The 20,000-nt window shown below is 44.9% G+C and overlaps 1 protein-coding gene across 7 annotated transcripts in view; it reads left to right on the top strand.

The window, feature by feature from the left end:
- LOC125027167 overlaps positions 1 to 20,000 on the top strand; it is a 118,664-nt gene that overhangs the window by 599 nt on the left and 98,065 nt on the right. The gene's annotated exons all lie outside the window — the stretch shown is intronic.

The raw sequence follows: 20,000 nt of genomic DNA on the forward strand, positions 1-20,000 counted from the left end.
GATTTCACGGCACGGAAGGTCTAAACGTGACCATGCCCGTGCCGAGGTTTGCGTTACAATACATTTGTCTCTTGGCTTTTGAAGTTAGGCTTTGATATGAAGGGGGGGGGGGGGAGTCATGGTGACCTGAGGGTCAGGGTATGTTGACCAGACTTGACACCATTCGCTGTAGCGATGGGAAGGCCTGATAAACATTGTTCTAGTAACCAGTGTAATTCTGAAAGCATGACACGTATGGCAGCAGTATTTGCCGCACAAAGGGAGATTTGGAGATTTCAGTGCCCTGTGCGAGGAGATGACCTCACTCCACGCGCGGATGAGGGGAAGGGAGGTCGTTGGGAAGCTGGGGGAAGGAGGGGGAGGGCAGCGTGGGTGATTCCGTTGTTCAAGTGGAATAATGTGGACACACTATACAGGTCAGAGGTGGTGACCCCAGTGACCCCAGATGCAAGGCGGACTTTGACGATACCCCCGCCCGTCTCAGCCTCTGTGCCCCAGCATCCGTGTACCCCCACCTACCCCCACACTTAACCTCTCCCTACCCCATACCTCATCTCCCCCCACACCCATCTACCCCCACACCCTACTACCCCCACACCCTACTACCCCCACACCCTACTACCCCCACACCCTACTACCCCCACACCCTACTACCCCCACACCCTACTATCCCCACACCCTACTATCCCCACATCCTACTACCCCCACACCCAACTACCCCCACACCCTACTACCCCCACACCCTACTACCCCCACACCCTACTACCCCCACACCCTACTACCCCCACACCCTACTACCCCCACACCCTACTACCCCCACACCCTACTACCCCCACACCCTACTACCCCACACCCTACTACCCCCACACCCTACTACCCCCACCCCCTACTCCCCCCACACCCTACTCCCCCCACACCCTACTACCCCCACACCCTACTACCCCCACACCCTACTACCCCCACACCCTACTACCCCCACACCCTACTACCCCCACCCCCTACTACCCCCACACCCTACTACCCCCACACCCTACTACCCCCACACCCTACTACCCCCACACCCTACTACCCCCACACCCTACTACCCCCACATCCCGCTTCCCCCCAACCTTATATGCCCACACACTTGTATATACACCACACTCTACCGACCCCCACACTCCTGCCGTCACACCCACCTGCTTTCTTACGTCTTCCATACCCCACTTGCACCCACACTCCACCCCCTACATCCCATCCCTCGACACCCCACACATCCCTCTTCCCCCACTCAACACTTACCCCCACATATTAGCCCCAAAGGTCCTGCCACCCCACCTTTCCCACATCCCTCCGGCCCCATACCCTCTCCCCCCTTCCCCTTCATTTCAGTTGTCCTGCAACCCACCTACCTCCCCTCATATATCCCCATATACCCCCGCATCCCATATACCCCCGCACCCCATATACCCCCGCACCCCATATACCCCCGCACCCCATATACCACCACACCTCACCTGCCCCCACTTTCACCTTCCGCCGAGTTCGAAGCCTATTTCCGACGCTTGGTCCGCCCTGCCCGACGCCCCACCCGGATTTTCTTCGCAAATCTCAGGGACGAAGGACACCCCTTCTACGTAGAGGCGCAGGAGTATTCTTATTCTTATTTAGACTTTTAATTCTCATTATGACTTCTTTGATAACTCTGGGAACGTCTATCACAAAATAATGAAGCTGTTCCCTTTGTACATCAGTGGAACCAGGCAGCTCCTGTTACCACTGCCCTGGATGCGCCACGAGGCACTAATACCCTGGTTGCTTTTGTGACGGCCGATAACCCTGCTTTTCGCTGGGTGTGCATGGTGCCAAATGACAAGGCTGGCCCTGAGTGTGCATGTAGCGATTAGTGGCACTGCTGCCCTCTCATATGTTTGACACCAGTTGATGCCGTTGCCAATGAACCTCTGTAAGCAGCGCCTCTAGCTTAAATATGGAATGTTTGTTACACTGTTACGGATTTGTACGGTCGACGGTGGCCGCCTCGCTTCATTTGGATGTGGTTAGCGTCCGCCGGGACTTTCATCACACGTCGTGCAGAGCAGAGAGGTGATTGGTTAATGTTCCGAATGCTATTACTGGGAATGGGGCATTGTGTCGTTGGTTGCCGTCTTTTGACATTTGTGACACGTTGCCATGTGGGAATATATCTTTGTGAGAGAGGCATCGGGAAACATCTGTCTATGGGTGTTGGTTATCTTTGCCCCTGGCAGCTCTCGTGCTTGCAGGAAGAACTTAGACAGTAACTTACAGGCGATAGCAAGGCTTGGGTTTAGTTGCAATATATATTGGGTTTTATGACTAAATCGGCTTGAAGATGCGTTCTTGCTGTTTATTAAACATTACTCTTGATGATAACAAGACTTGTTCAGCACAGGGATGTGAAATCTGACCATTGCTATTACGTAGTCAATCTCAAAAGAGTAAGTAGGAATTGAAATGGAGGACGTTCTCCTTGGATGGCTTCAGGCGTACAGCCGCGTGAAGATGAGACTGAGGAAGTAACACTGCGTTTGCGAGGAAAGGAGATACTGCAGATAGTGATGCGTTCGCTTTATCTGGCCGCGTGCCCCCGGGCATCGGCGAGACGGCTTGCTCTCGGGCAGCAGCATCGTACCATTTTGTCCAAGAAGAAATTGCACCTTGCAGATGAGTGGGAATTTGAGCTGATCTGGTGCCCCTTGGACCGAGTCCTGGGACTCAGGAGATCACTAAAGTTCGCGGACCGGGTTGCCGAGACCTGCACGCCAACACTTTTCTTTTTATTTCTTCGATGGGAGGTTCATGGCATTGCGCGCTGATGGGCCAGACATACAGACATTGCAGCGCGTTGAGAGCATGTCGTCAGAAGCGAAATTGCGAGGTTACAGATCCGTGTAAGAGGTGGTGTGGGGGTGGCGTGCGTGGCGGTGCCGCGGGCGCCGTATAAGCGAAGGTTGCAGCCTGGTCGGGTGCCTCCCTGCCGCCGCCGCCGCCGCTGCACGAACTGTGTCAACGCCCTCACCGCTGCCCGGCCGTCGCCGCGAGTCTCGCCCCTTTTTGAACGTAGCTTATTAGCTTCGGTGCCGCCCTGTGATGAAGTATGAAGCTCGCCTGACTCCCCCTGGGTAGCGGGGGTTGTTCCCTGGGGCGGCCGAAGGAAGCAGCGGATCTTAGAGCAGCTTACGAGCCCCTGTGTTTACTGGGTGGACGTGACGCAAACAGGGCAATTAAAAGGCAATACTGCGCTCGGAGCAACCTATTGTGACGAGAACCCGGCTCATCCGCTACTCCGGTGGCCGCTCTCACCTCACGCCACCATTGGTACCACTTCCGTCACTATAACGACGTTCCCCTTCGTCGCGCCCTTCGGAAATTGGCTTCTGTCACAAGTGGCTTTGCGTCTCCCACGGTGACCGAATACACGCCTTAGTCCTCGCCATCTTCGCTGCTATAGAAGACCCGTCTTGTGCAAACCAGGCTAACCGGACGCGGCCTCGCATCTCCGCCCATCCCTTGGTAATCACGGGCCTTGAAAGCGCCGACATCATTTCTTTTCCGTCGTTGACTTCGCTGCCGAGCTTATATCGACACAGCCTGCTTGTGACTGTATTTCCACTGTGTGTGCTTGAATGTGCCTGTGCATATGTGCGTGTGTATGTACAGTGGGACGCATGTGCGTGTGAAAGTGCATGGATGTATGCATGGCAGCCAGAAAGAGTCAGGAGGGGGAGGGGGACGTCAGGGCGTACCCACAGCAGCGCCGTCACCCCCTCCCTTCCCTCCTCCTCCGCTCCTCTTCCCCTCGGAAGAGGGCGACACTACTAACACACTGCACAACCCCCTCCCCTCTCCCCTGACCCCCACACCCCTCCCCTCACCATTACACCACACTAATTGGACCTCACCATCCTGCCCTGCTTTAGCTCGTTATGTCAGAACAGTTCCTCTCCGCCTCCGCCTCCTTCGCCTCCGCCGTCGTCCTCCTCTCCCGTCTGGCCAGCCGAGGGCGTCGTCGGTGTCAGGAGGTACTACAGGAAGAAAATCGTGGTCGTGATTGACTCGCTCTCGGACGCAGACCCGGCACGACCGCAGACTGGTGCCGCCACGATAAGGATTAAGCACACATGCACGAGCACTCACTCATATACATATGCATGCATACATGCATACGTACGTACGTACGTACGTACGTACGTACAGACATGCACATACACATACATGCACTTGCATTTAAACATACAAACCAATAAACACATACATACATATATATATACATATACATATACATATACACACATACATACACACGTACATACATACACACGTGCATACATACACACGTGCATACATACACACGTACATACACACACACGTACATACATACACACGTACATACATACACACGTACATACATACACACGTACATACATACACACGTACATACATACACACGTACATACATACACACGTACATACATACACACGTACATACATACACACGTACATACATACACACGTACATACATACACACGTACATACATACACACGTACATGCATACACACGTACATGCATACACACGTACATGCATACACACGTACATGCATACACACGTACATGCATACACACGTACATACATACATGCATACATACATGCATACATACATGCATACATACATGCATACCTACCTGCATACATACCTGCATACATACCTGCATACATACATGCATACATACATGCATACATACATGCATACATACATGCATACATACATGCATGCATACATGCATACGTACATACATACATACATACATACATACATACATTCATACATACATACATACATACAACATACACACACTCATATTCATACACTCACACTCACTCACACTCACGTTCCGCGATATACACACTAACTCATTTTCACGCACTCGAGCCAGCCCGCACGCACGCACGCACGCACGCACGCGACCCCGGCGGGCCCTCCCCGTGCCGCCGCTCGCCAGAAGACCTCACTTTCGGCTCGTAATTCTCGGAATCTTTCAGCGGGAAATTCTTGAGAATTTGTTTGCGTCCTTCCACGGCGCGGAACGAGGGGCCGCGGTGGTCGGTCCGGGCCTTCGGAAATTCGTCTTAATCCGGGATAAAGTGGGCGAAGGAGGCGAGCGAGCGGGCGTCCCTCGAGCGCCTTGCCACCAGCAGGCCGCGGGTGGCATCTTGCACGGAGGTCAGCCTCGCGCCGCTCCCTCCTCGTTCTCCCCGCCGCGCCGCTGCCGCATGCGCTTGTTTCCGATCTTTCTTCTCAAGATCTTGATGCTCGCTTTTTTACGTAGTAAATGTTGAATTGGCATTAGGATTCGGTCTCGTATTTTGTCTGTGGGTCTATGGCAGCGAGAGCGATAAAGGCTCGATTCCGTGTTTGTGTCGGTCGTCGTTAGGGAGAAATCGGTTGGTGGTGTAACGCTCTCCGTTTTACGACATGGTGGCTCGCCGTGGACTATTGGCGGGTGTGACGGATTAGAGCGTCAGCAGATCTGGTTCCTTGGACGCGGTAACCCAAGCCCACCCGCCCTACCTATGCTGGAACCCTACACCCGGGCCCTAACTGCTTTGTGTCTGCCGCTGCCGTAACGAGCGGGAACTGGCCAACAGCCTCGTCGTGGTGCACGGGGATGACGGTGCACTTATCGACCAGGCAAGGTAGGGACAGGTGGACAAGAGCGTAGGTAACTTGGCGCACGGAAATTAGGAGGAGGTCATCGATTTTGTCCTCTCCCCCAAGACCCTGTTTGTTTTTCACTTAGCGAGCCCCGCCGCGGTGGCCTCCTCGGGTAATCTCGCGCACGTCGCCCGTGTCACTGCTCCTCCCAAACACCTTATTTACTAGCACACGCCGCTGCTATTTTCTTCCACATTATCGTCAGGGCGAGGCAGGAGCACCACCGAGCGTGATGTTGTTGCATTATGCTGGCTGCGTTTCCCCCGCGTGGAGAGCACTAGCCTACTGCACTGAGCACGTCGCTGTATCCTCCACCGGGGATCAAAAATACTAGCCATGCGAAGTTGCCATCCTCGGTGGACCAGTTGCTCGCCACCTGCCGCCTGTGCTATGGCAAGTTTGGCAGAGTCGGCATAAGAGATTCCCGATGCATGTTCGATGTCCCTACTTGATGCGAGTTAATGTCGGCGTTCAGTTGAAGTTCCGAGGACGGGCGAGCGAAGTGTATTTGAACTTGAATGATAAAAGGACTTATTTTTGCGTTGCGGATCGCTTTTCCTCCATGAAGTGCTGAGTGGGTGGAGTGGTGTGGTAGCAGTGCGGTGTGGTATGACGAGGAATGCTTTGGTGTGACGTGAGAGAGAGAAGAGGTTTGTGACGAGCGCAAGTGGTAAACTTCGCCAGGGAAAGTGGGTGGTGGTGGTGTGGCGTGGCGTGAGATTGAGTGGTGGCGTGGCGAGGTGTGACGGGGGCGAGTCTTGTGACCAGCTGTGATGTTGGGGCCCCTCTCTCGCTCCCGCTCCTGGTGCATTTCCTCCCCCTGGAGGTCAGCGCTGGCCGTAGTAACAGCCGCCACGTATGCACAGTTCGCTGGCGTTAGGGCGGCGGTCGATAGGCAGGGGAGCGGAGGAAAAGGAGGAAGAGGAGGAGGAGTTCTTCGGGTGCCCTGAGTTAATTACGCATTTTGGGTGGCGAGGCCGCGCGCTTCCCAGGCAGATGGCGATAGCGACGACGGCTGCCCCTGCTTGTCTCGGTGGGGGGGGGGGGGGGGGCGCAGGGGGCAGAAGAGGCTGCTGCTCCATTGGTTTGTTACAGTACTTGTATGATCATGGAACTGCTGCGATGAAGGCATAAATCTTGTGTTGTTGGATTGCACACACGTTGAAGCAGTTGCATCTCAGACCATGCAAGGGACCCTGATAGACGCGATTAGAGCGCCGTTAGCATCGCTGGGGATGCGACGGCGTGCTAACGGTGGAGGTGTTAGCGGCGGCGACGTTAGTATTGGTGGTAGCGAGGCGAGGGTCGCTTGGCAGCACGTGACCACCCGCCGCCAGGCCGTCCCTCATCCCTCCCCTCCTCTCCCTCCCTCCCCTCCCCAGGCACCACAACTCCGATCCCTCCCACCCTTCCTGCCAGCTTGCTTCCCCGCTCCCCCTCTCTCTGCTTGCTCCACCCCAGTCATCCATCTTCACCCTCTGCACCAGGATATCATCACCACCAACATTTAAAACATGCGCCCACTTTTCCGTCCTTGCGAAGGGGATGTTCGGAATATTCGCGTTGATTTACATTAGCGGGCGAGCGGGACCGTGGCTAGCGGTAATTACGGTGAAGTTGCGTCGGAGCGCCGGCAAGGTTACGTCTGAACACCGGCAGCGCCCCCCCCCCACCCCCCACCTCGCATCATCGAGCCACCACCGCACCAGCATCTACGCCGCTATCTAGTCTCAGCCGTCTGATATGTTATCATATCGGGGGCGGACCGCAGTCCTCCCCGGCCGCCCGCACCCCGCCCGTACCCCGCCGCACCTGTCGCTACCGCCGGCGTCACTATCACCTCTCAGTGACCGCACATGAAAGTTCCGGGTGATCACCTTGCACGACGCTGCTGCGGCCGCTGCTGCTGAGGAGGCGCTTTGTTGTGGCGCTGCGGTGTCAGCAGCGTCGTGTGTTGCCGCTGTTCCCGGGGGCGGCCTCAAAGGTCTTCGGATGGGGCTGGGAGCGACGCCGTCTAAATAGCGCTGCTGGTGTTGGGGGCCGCATGTCTGAGCCATTTCGTCAGGCGATCGCGTCTTGGGCGCGGAATGTTCCTACTCCGCAATTCGGAAGCCGCAGTAAGGGAACCTCAGGGAGGGGCGGGCTCCTCAGTCGAACCTTGTCTCAGAAACACTGGCACGGTACAGAAACAACTTGGGAAAGTCTCATTGTCACGATATACAAAAGGGCTGAAACGAAGCCTTCGCTGGCCCAGTAATCCAAGAAATATCAGATGACAACGTATTACTCTATGGCCAGCGGTGTGTCATTATCTGTTGGATAATCCTCAGCCGTGAGAAAGGGAATTCAGGGAAATGAATAGAGGGAAAGGCGACTTTGCGAAGGTTTGCGACCTTACAGTACCTCGCGATGGACTGGGCATCGTTATCACTTCAGAGTGTTGTTTGGTGTGCTTCTGTATACTGTATGTTCGTCCTTGCGTGCGTGTATGTGAGAGCAAGCATGTCTGTTTAAACGTGAGCGAAAGACCAGGCGTGCGTGCATGCGTGCGTTGCACAGCAGAAAGGGGAGCAGGGCATGAGGGGGGGGGGGCGGCTGGGGCGGGGAGGGCTGGTCCGTCCTTTGTCCACGGTTCCCAGGAGTGAGTAGCGGCAGGTAATTACGTGTGCAGGTTGCGGCAGCGGCGAGAGCGGCACTCTCTCCTGCGGGTGCTGAGCTCCGCAGTTCCGCCGTGCCCACGTCGCCTGCGAGGCCGCACGAAGCAGGTACACTGCGCCGCAGGCTCGTTAACCTGGGATTGTTGCACGAGTCATTGTTGCAGCCCGCCTACCTGCTGACTCTTGGCTAACACCATAATTCTTCGGCGGGCTATTACCCCCCCGCACACACCCTGCTCCTAACTCTCGCTAATTACCGGCGGGAGATGCTTATTAGCCGCTAGGTAAAGAGGTAATGCTTGACAACAAGCTAGTTAAGGCGACGCAAACTAACCCAGTCTTTATGTCACGTAGATCCGCCGATCGGCCCTTTTGAACCGCCTCCATCCACCTGTGGGCAGCGCACCGTGTTTGCTCGAGCGGCCATCGTGCTCCGCAGCGAATCCACTGCCGTCAGGGCCGGGAGGAGCGGCCACGGTGGAGCAATTCCTCCGGGGCGGTATGGTGGAGGCGGCGGCCGTGGTGATGGTGTCGAGCGGAGAGGAAGGCTGCGGCGGTGATGGTGGCCGGGTCGGGTCCACCCTGGCCAGCCACGCAGTAACGCAGCGTGACATGTGCCCGCTTTCTCTCACTCGTCCAACTCGTTCCTCCGACGCTACCGCCCTCCTCCTGCTCCTCCTCTGGCCCCAACATTCCTTGTTCCAGGCTTACCGAAACGGCTCCTTCGCCAGCACCGCCTAACCTTTTTCTTGCCGCTGCGCGATCATCGCCAAACACCTCTTTCGTACGGCGCTGTAACCTTCTCGCCACCAAAGTCGCAGCTGTGTTTGTTATACTATAGGCCATGGCCCAAGCGCCCTTTTAAGCCAGCAGTTTAGGCCATTAGCAATTGCAGCGCGGGGCAGGGAGAGCAAGATGGGAGACGGATGCAGGAAAGCCGTTGCGTTGCAACATGCTCGCTGGCATTGGTAAACAATAGCGCCGAATACGGCGGCCGGACTCGGTTGGTCACCTGCCTCTGCAGCAGAGCTGTGCAGCGCGACTGTTATTCTTGTGACAGCGCTGCAGCCGCCGGGCGCAGAGCCGGGTGCTGCGGGTGAGGGCGGCGAGGGATGCTGGCGAGAGCAGGTGGGGTGTAGGGTTCGGGCAGGTGGGGGCAAGGGGGGGTGCCGCCGCCACCTTGTCGTGGAACGTCGTTATGACCATCTTCCCCGGGTCTCGGGGCTTCACCTTGCGCAATGCTGGCCGCGGCCACCCGACCCTCCGGCGTGCTCGCTGGAGGTCGTGTCCGCACTCCTTAAAGGATCTCGTATCCACTTGTTAGGGATACAGGGTGCGTGTCCGCATGCCAGGGCGCGCGGATCGAGTGGCCTCGGGATCGGCTCCGTAGGAAACCGCCTCCGCGGCGCAGTGAAAGGCGCGTCGCAACGGGTCCGCGGGCGGACGGCGGAGGCGGACATCAGGACGCCCACCGTCGTCGCGCCTTTGTGAACAGCCCCTCACTGCGGCTCATACAGGCGCCTCCTCACACGAACACACGTGCGCGTTCGGGTACACGAATTAATAAGCTCCCGGTCTGTGTGGGAAGCGGTCACCGAGATAGTGCGGGTCATTATCATGGCGAAATGTGCCCAGGATACGAGCGCGGCACAAAGGGCGAGCCCCTGTGGCCACATATAGCCCGGCTGACGTCGCGCCTTGGACCGCGGTCGTGACGAGCCTTCGTGTGAGGAGCGCCGAGGCTCCGACGCACTCGAGGGTTCCCGGGAAACCCCGCGGCGTCACCTGGTTGCACAGATGCATCTCTTCCCACACCTGAGGCCGCCAGCCTCTCCGCCCGCCGCCCTTGTTTACCCCGTCTTCTGCACCGCCCGCGTCCGCACGCCCGCACACCCGCGTCTCGGCTCGTCTTGGCCTCGCTAAATTAATTTCGAGTCGCCGTGGGTGTGCCCCGCTCATCAGCCCAGGCCTCGCGGCCGAGAAAAACGCGGCCACGGCGCCGCGGAGCAAATATTCCATGGGGGCGTGGGAAGAGGGAAGCCTGGTTGCCGACACGCACACCTTCACATGTATACACATACAAACGTACATGTATACGCGCGTTCACACATACACATGCATATTCATATACGTAAATATATACACATACATATATTACATGTATACATACATAACATGCATATACATATACATACACATGCATATACATACACGTATTGCATATATCGTATATGTGTGTGTATATATATATATGTATATATATGTATGTGTATATATATGTATGTCTGTTTTGTATATATAAATATGTATATACATGTATAAGTGTATATGTTTAGATATGCACATATAAATATATATGCATATGTATGTATATTTATATGTATATGTATGTGTTTATATATGTGTATATATGTATATGTGCACACACACACACACACACACACACACATATATATATATACATATATATATATTATATATATACACATATATATATATACATATATATACTTGTATATAGACATATGTAAGTATATATATATATGTGTGTTTATGTATATATATGTGTTTATGTGTATATATATGTGTATGTATGTATATATGTATATATATTTGTATATTTATGTAAATATGTATATATGTGTATATTATACATATACATGCATATATACAAATATATATACACATGTATATTTATATATACACGCATGTATATACATACATTATATACATACATATATACATATATATACACCTGGATATGTATACGTACATGCATATGTATAGATCCATATATACATATATATGTATATGTATATTTATAAATATGTATGTTTGTATATGTATGTATGCATATGTATGTGTATATATATGTATGCATGTATATGTATGTATATGATTATATATGTTTATATATGTATATGTATATATGTATATGTATTTGTATGTATATATGTAGATACATGCATATATACTTATATACATACATAAATATGCACATACATGCACATGCACATTCACATATACATACATATACACATATGCATACACATACATACATATGTATTTATATATATGTATATATAATAGATATGATGTATATGACATACATATACATATATATACATATACATTTTATATATATATATATATATATATATATATATATATATATATATATATATATATTGCACACACACACACACACACACACAACCACACACACACACACACACACACACACACACACACACACACACACACACACACACACACACACACACACACACACACACACATATATATACACATATATTTATGTACATTTATCGATAAATTTAAATATATAACTTCATATGCCTCCGGCTGGCGTAGGGTTTGGGAAGTTTTTGTTGTATCTTCGGTCTTTTTTGTTCGCTAATGCATTTGAAACAAGGGAGGCCTGGTAATGAAACCGCATCGACTGGCAGCAGTGAGAGGGATCGCAGAGCTGCTGGCCAGGCACCGAGTTTCCTGGCACTGCGGCGGCGGAGGAGGAATAATGCAAAGGAAGAAATGTGGACGAGGAACGAGTATGTTAAGAAGAAGGCCAAGGAGGGGGCGTAGATGTAGTGATGGGGAGGATAATGTGAAGGCTGGCTCGAGGTGCTCGGGTCTGGCGGTCAATCACAGGCTCAGGGATCAGGGAATCAATCAATCGATTTGGCTAATGCCCCTGTGGGCGCGGGCGACGGCGGCGGGGCTTCGGCGGCAGGCGTGGGTGGGAGAGGCTGCCACTGGGCGGTACCGAGCGAGGGTTTTCCTTCTTTCACGCTATCCTGAATTTGCGGATTATACTCTGAAGGCCCTAGAGCGAAGGCTGAAAGAAATCTGGCCGATCTACATTCTCCTCACCCCTTTCCTTACTCCTATCTCTGCCGGCTCTTCTCGTTTAAACTCTCGACCCTCGTCCTCATTCACGAGCCCTAACTTACTTTCAACTCACCTCAGTGGGGACTTAATGCATAACATTAGTTTCGTGGCCATGTTCTTCTAGGCGCGGATCCTGGGTGCACTCGGATATGGACACGCACTTCCAGAGTATGATTCCGCATGATAGTTTGCCTGAATCGGAGGCACCTTCAGCTTGTGATGACTCTGTATGAAACAGTTAAGGTGATAAATGCATGTCTGGTGAGTTATTGGAATAGCACGTGTTGGTCGCGGAGTTAGGTATTGTAACTGCGATGTCTAGAGTGAAAGATGAACTCTGGCAGCAGACTGAGAGGATGATCTGTGAGTATCATAATGCACTAGGTAGGGATAGATGTCGATGCGTTGCATAGTCTACTGAAGACACGTGCTTCATGACTCTAGGTCGTATGTTATGATTTATAAACCACCACTATTGGAAGTACAGGCTTCGGCCAGTGACCAGCCATCCGAAGCGACGAAATCCCGGGGCGACAGACGAACGCAAGCGACACTCCGAGGCAGCGAGTCTTGGCTCTGGCAGAGAAACATCGAAACACACAAACAAACCCTCCTGAGAAGTGGAATCGAGAGTATAAAAACACAGTGAATCAACAGGTTGTTGTGAGCATATAAAAAGTTAGCTCGAGTTGCCGGTTAGCAATTGTTCATTCACCATTTTTTTAACGCTGACTAGTGTGGAGGGGCACCCAGTATCAGCCGGATTTCTACAATTCTACAACCTCGCTAGTTAGTAACTGTAGGCTGCCTTTCACGTGGACGCACACTCGAGGACATTGAACTCGAGTTATGAGTAGCATTAAAGTGTTATCTGGCAGTAAGTGGTGCGCTGTTATAAGTAATGTTTAGTATTCTTGTCGGTACTATTTGGATAATTAACAAAAGTTCACAAATATTATCTCAGAGTCCGTACTGAAATGTAGGTCCAAAATACACATGCAGTATGGAGCCACGTCCTGGCAAGGAGCCCAAGAATCAATAGTGAAAATAGAGAAACAAATAGCATTGGTTCCCTGAGCGATCATTTCCCTACATAGCAATATGCCCCCCCCCCCCCTCTCTCTCTCTCTCTCTCTCTCTCTCTCTCTCTCTCTCTCTCTCTCTCTCTCTCTCTCTCTCTCTCTCTCTCTCTCTCTCTCTCTCTCTCTCTCTCTCTCTCTCTCTCTCTCACGCCCTTGAACTTGAAGCCAAACTGAGTTATCTATTTCTGAATTATTGTGTTAATATTCATCGATGTTCGAGGATTTCTGTTACCTTTTGCGGTTTGTTTGTTTTTAAGAATATAATTTTAGGGATATTGGTGGTACACAATGTGTCACTGATAATAGACTAAAAGTAAAGAAATTCAGAAATGAAACAAAGTGGCAGTAGGAGATGTTGTCAACAAGTTGGTCATCATTTGACTTGTAAGTTGGAAAATTGTTGATAAGTACCGCGCGCTGCCAGAGGTACGAGACTTGCTATTTATAACCGATTGTTTTACTGAGTATTTCATTCATCCATATTTGCCACACACACACTTTGCACCGCTTAATGGAAAATGATAGCCCAGCGCGCCGTAAAGATGTCGCAGCCAAAGATTGCGGGGAGCAGCAACTCTCAATATTAAATAGTGTTGAATGAAAAAGAAAAACAAGGGTACAACCAAAGTGGAGCAGAAGTTTGCGGAAGTAGTAAACGGATATCAATTTAAATCACACATTTCTACTCAGACAGAGAAACGACCTTGCCCCAAGCTACGAGAGGTTGCCACATCGTATATTTTATATGTTTCTGTATTTTGTTATTCTTTCTGTTTCTTTTTTTCTTTCATATTTGAACTTGTGTTTTGTTTTAGCGACTTTTTTATGACACATGGGCGGCGAGGGCATAGTACGTGGTGCGGGTTCGAGCGATTGCGAAAGGATTTAGAACGAGTTTAAAGAGAAAATGTAGTATCAATATGGGGAAAGATGGGTTGGGTGTGTAGTGGCGCCGTTATTATGATGGCGAGGGACCGTTTATTGTTACTGGAGGCGAGTGATGACTCTACTCTTTACTCCAGCCTTGTTTACATCCTGCCATACAGTCGGCTGAGCTCTTGAAGCGTGCGTGTGTGTAATGTCGCTGTCTAATTATCCGCATTTACGTCTGGCCGACATTTACCTGTCAAGAAGCTCTCGTAAAAATGCCGATATGGTATGCAAGGGTTGTTGCTAAGCTGTACCTACCGTTCGTTTTAATTTTATTTTTACCTGGGTTTGTGAATGAAAAAGGTTCATATCAATGGACAAACTCGGGAGACACTTATCCTTTTTACGTTTAAGAGTATTACTTAGATCTTGTAGTATCGGTGCAACAACTGAATTTAAAACGCTTTAACCGGCGCCGAGGAATGCGCTATGCAGATTTAATCTAATATGGTAATCTGAATAGCACTTGGATCTGCCACAATGTTGAGGTAATCGTTATGTGACTTCGATGATGACTCCGACTGCGTGGAAAGCTGCATAGGAGGAGCTACCTCGGGATTTAAGGGAAGGATGAGGCTTATTATAAAATCAATGACTATTGGTTAAACTGCTCTTAGGTCGGTGTGTTTTATAGGCCTATGACTCGTCGTGGCGTGTTTCTTTCTTTATTTTAGGCTGGATGCTGTGGATTAGACTGTGTTTTAGTGAGAGTGTATGTGCGGGTAATGATGATGCTTTTTATGCATATTGGGTGATGATTTTCTGTTGTGATGGTGGCTTCGTATTAATCCACATACTCGGTCAGGATCGGGCGTTCTAGCAGCGAGAAACTGCCATTCAAGATTAAATAGGTTGTAGACATAAACTGCAAAGCTACGGAATCACACACACACACACACACACACACACACACACACACACACACACACACACACACACACACACACACACACACACACACACACACACACACACACACACACACACACACACACACACACACACACACACATACACACACACACACACACACACACACACACACACACATACACACACACACATACACACACACACATACACACACACACATACACACACACATACACACACACATACACACACACATACACACACACATACACACATACATACACACATACATACATACACACATACATACACACATACACACATACACATACACATACACATTCACATACACATACACATACACACACACACACACACACACACACACACACACACACACACACACACACACACACACACACACACACACACATACGCATACATATATATACACATACATACATACATACATATTTATACATACACATACATACATACATACATACATACATATTTATACATACATATACATACATGCATACGTATATATACACATGTATATATACATACATATAAAAATATACGTACATGTATATGCATAAATGCATATATACACATATATACGTATATATACATATACATACACATATATACATACATATACATACATATATATACACATATATACATACATATATATACATATACATACATATACATACATATACATACATATATATACATATACATATATATACACATACATATAGACATACGTATATATATGTATACATAAATAAATACACACGTTTGCTTTTCTATATGTATATGTGTATATGTTTATATGTGTTTATATGTATATTTATATATGTATATGTGGATGTATATGTATATTTGTATGTATATATGTATACACTTATATGCATGTATGTATGTATATATGTATATATACACACAAATATATATATATATAATTGTGTGTGTATGTGTATATATATGTCTATATATGTATTTATATTTATATATATGTATATGTGTATATATATGTATTTATATTTATATATATGTATGTGTATATATATGTATTTATATTTATATATATGTATGTGTATATATATGTATTTATATTTATATATATGTATATGTGTATATATGTATTTATATTTATATATGTATATGTGTATATGTATTTTTATTTATATATGTATATGTGTATATATGTATTTTTATTTATATATTTATATGTGTATATATGTATTTTTATTTATATATATGTATTTATATTTATATATATGTATTTATATTTATATATATGCATTTGTATATGTATATATGTATATATATGCATATGTATGTGTATATATGTATATATGCATATATATGTAGATGTGACTGCCGCAATGGTACAGTGGTTAGAGCACTGGACTCCGGCCCTCGTGGTCCCGAGTTCAATTCCCCGTCGCGGCGGTCGTAAAAATGCCTGTGTCGCCGCCATGGCACAGGTGGTAGCTGAACCGGGGTTGATTAGGAATAGTGAATGGAGAGAGGCCTATGCAGTGGAATTACTGGCTGTTAAAAAAATATATATGTGTATATATATGTATATGCATATATATGTATATGTATATATATGCATATATATGTATATGTATATATATATGCATATATATATGTATATGTATATATATGCATATATATATATGTATATGTATATATATGCATATATATGTATATGTATATATATGTATATGTATATATATGCATATATGTATAGGTATATATATATATGCATATATGTATATGTATATATATATGCATATATGTATATGTATATATATGCATATATATGTATATGTATATATATGCATATATATATAGATATATGCATATATATGTATGTATATATATGCATATATATGTATATGTATATGTATATATATATGCATATATATGTATGTATATATATGCATATATATGTATATGTATATGTATATATATATGCATATATATGTATATGTATATATATATGCATATATATGTATATGTATATATATGCATATATATGTATATGTATATATATGCATATATATGTATATGTATATATATATGCATATATATGTATATGTATATATATGCATGTATATGTATATGTATATATATGCATATATATGTATATGTATATATATATGCATATATATGTATATGTATATATATGCATATATATGTATATGTATATATATGCATATATATGTATATGTATATATATGCATATATATGTATATGTATATATATGCATATATATGTATATGTATATATATGCATATATATGTATATGTATATATATGCATATATATGTATATGTATATATATGCATATATATGTATATGTATATATATGCATATATATGTATATGTATATATATGCATATATATGTATATGTATATATATGCATATATATGTATATGTATATATATGCATATATATGTATATGTATATATATATATGCATATATATGTATATGTATATATATATGCATATATATGTATATGTATATATATATGCATATATATGTATATGTATATATATGCATATATATGTATATGTATATATATGCATATATATGTATATGTATATATATGCATATATATGTATATGTATATATATGCATATATATGTATATGTATATATATGCATATATATGTATATGTATATATATGCATATATATGTATATGTATATATATGCATATATATGTATATGCATATATATGTATATGTATATATATGCATATATATGTATATGTATATATATGCATATATATGTATATGTATATATATGCATATATATGTATATGTATATATATGCATATATATGTATATGTATATATATGCATATATATGTATATGTATATATATGCATATATATGTATATGTATATATATGCATATATATGTATATGTATATATATGCATATATAAGTATATGTATATATATGCATATATATGTATAGGTATACATATGCATATATATGTATATGTATATATATGCATATATATGTATAGATATACATATGCATATATATGTATATGTATATATATGCATATATATGTATATGTATATATATGCATATATATATGTATATGCATATATATGTATATGCATATATATGTATATGTATATATATGCATATGTATGTATATATATGCATATATATGTATATGTATATGCATATATATGCATATATATGTATATGTATATATATGCATATATATGTATATGTATATATATATGCATATATATATGTATATGTATATATATATATGTATATGTATATGTATATGTATATATATATATGTATATGTATATATATATGCATATATATATGTATATATATATGCATATATATATATGTATATGCATATATATGTATATGCATATATATGTATATGCTTATATATGTATATGTATATACATGCATATACATGCATATATATGTATATATATGCATATATATGTATATATATGCATATATATGTATATTTTTGCATATATATGTATATATACGCATATATATGTATATATTTGTATGTAATATATATATATATATGCCTATATATGTGTATATATGTATTTATGTGCATATATATGTGAAAGTATGTGTGTATATATTATACATGTGTATATATAGATAGATGTGTATTTGTGTATGTATATGTACGAGTATATAAAGTATTTTTTATGTATATATATCTTTATATTATATATATTACATAAATTATATTATATATATGTTATATATATAGATAGATAGTTAGAAAGCTAGATAGAGATGCATTTGTGTGGGTATATGTATACATATTTGAATATATATACATATATGTCTACATCTCTCTCTCTCTCTCTCTCTCTCTCTCTCTCTCTCTCTCTCTCTCTCTCTCTCCATATATATATATATATTTATATATATATTTATATGTATATATATTTATATGTATGTATATTTATATGTATATATATTTATATGTATATATATTTATATGTATATATATTTATATGTATGTATATTTATATGTATATTTATTTATATGTATATATATATATATATTTATATGTATATATATGTATATGTATATCATGGATATATAGTGTATATTTATATATGTATATATAATTGTGTATATATAATTGTGTATATATAATTGTGTATATATAATTGTGTATATATATATATATGTATATATATATATATATATATATATATATAGACAGACACATGCACATACACTTACACACACGCACGTACGCACGCCCACGCACGTACGCACGCAAAATACTCGCTCGCGTGCATGTGAGTTACATAAGAGTGTACCCATTATAAGTAGCGATTGCGTATGTGAGTGCTGATGTGCGGTCTCTGGTTGTGCATTGCTGTTTATCGCTGTGTGTGTGCGCATTCGCAGACACATGTGTGTACCGGTATATTACATGTGCACAGAGCATTATTCAGTTCCATTTCCTCCCCGAGTCTACATATGCACGGCGATGTGCGCGCACGAGAAGCACATAACGAATACGATCCAGGTGGGTATCTCGAGGGCGTGGGAGGGTTGTGGGCGTGTGTGTGCATGGCGTGTCGACTTGGCCGGAGGGAGGGGGGCCGGGAGAGCGGAGGAGGAGGTGGGGGCGAGTATTAGCGGCGCGCCAGGATCGTTCTTGGTCGCGGTCGCTGCCCTCGGTCCTCCTGCACCAGCATTTTCCCTTCCCTCTCCTCCGGCGCAGCGGGGGCGCAGCGAAGGCCTCCAGCCCCTACG

The sequence above is a fragment of the Penaeus chinensis genome, chromosome 7 (assembly GCF_019202785.1).
Source record: "Penaeus chinensis breed Huanghai No. 1 chromosome 7, ASM1920278v2, whole genome shotgun sequence".
Lineage (NCBI taxonomy): Eukaryota > Metazoa > Arthropoda > Malacostraca > Decapoda > Penaeidae > Penaeus > Penaeus chinensis.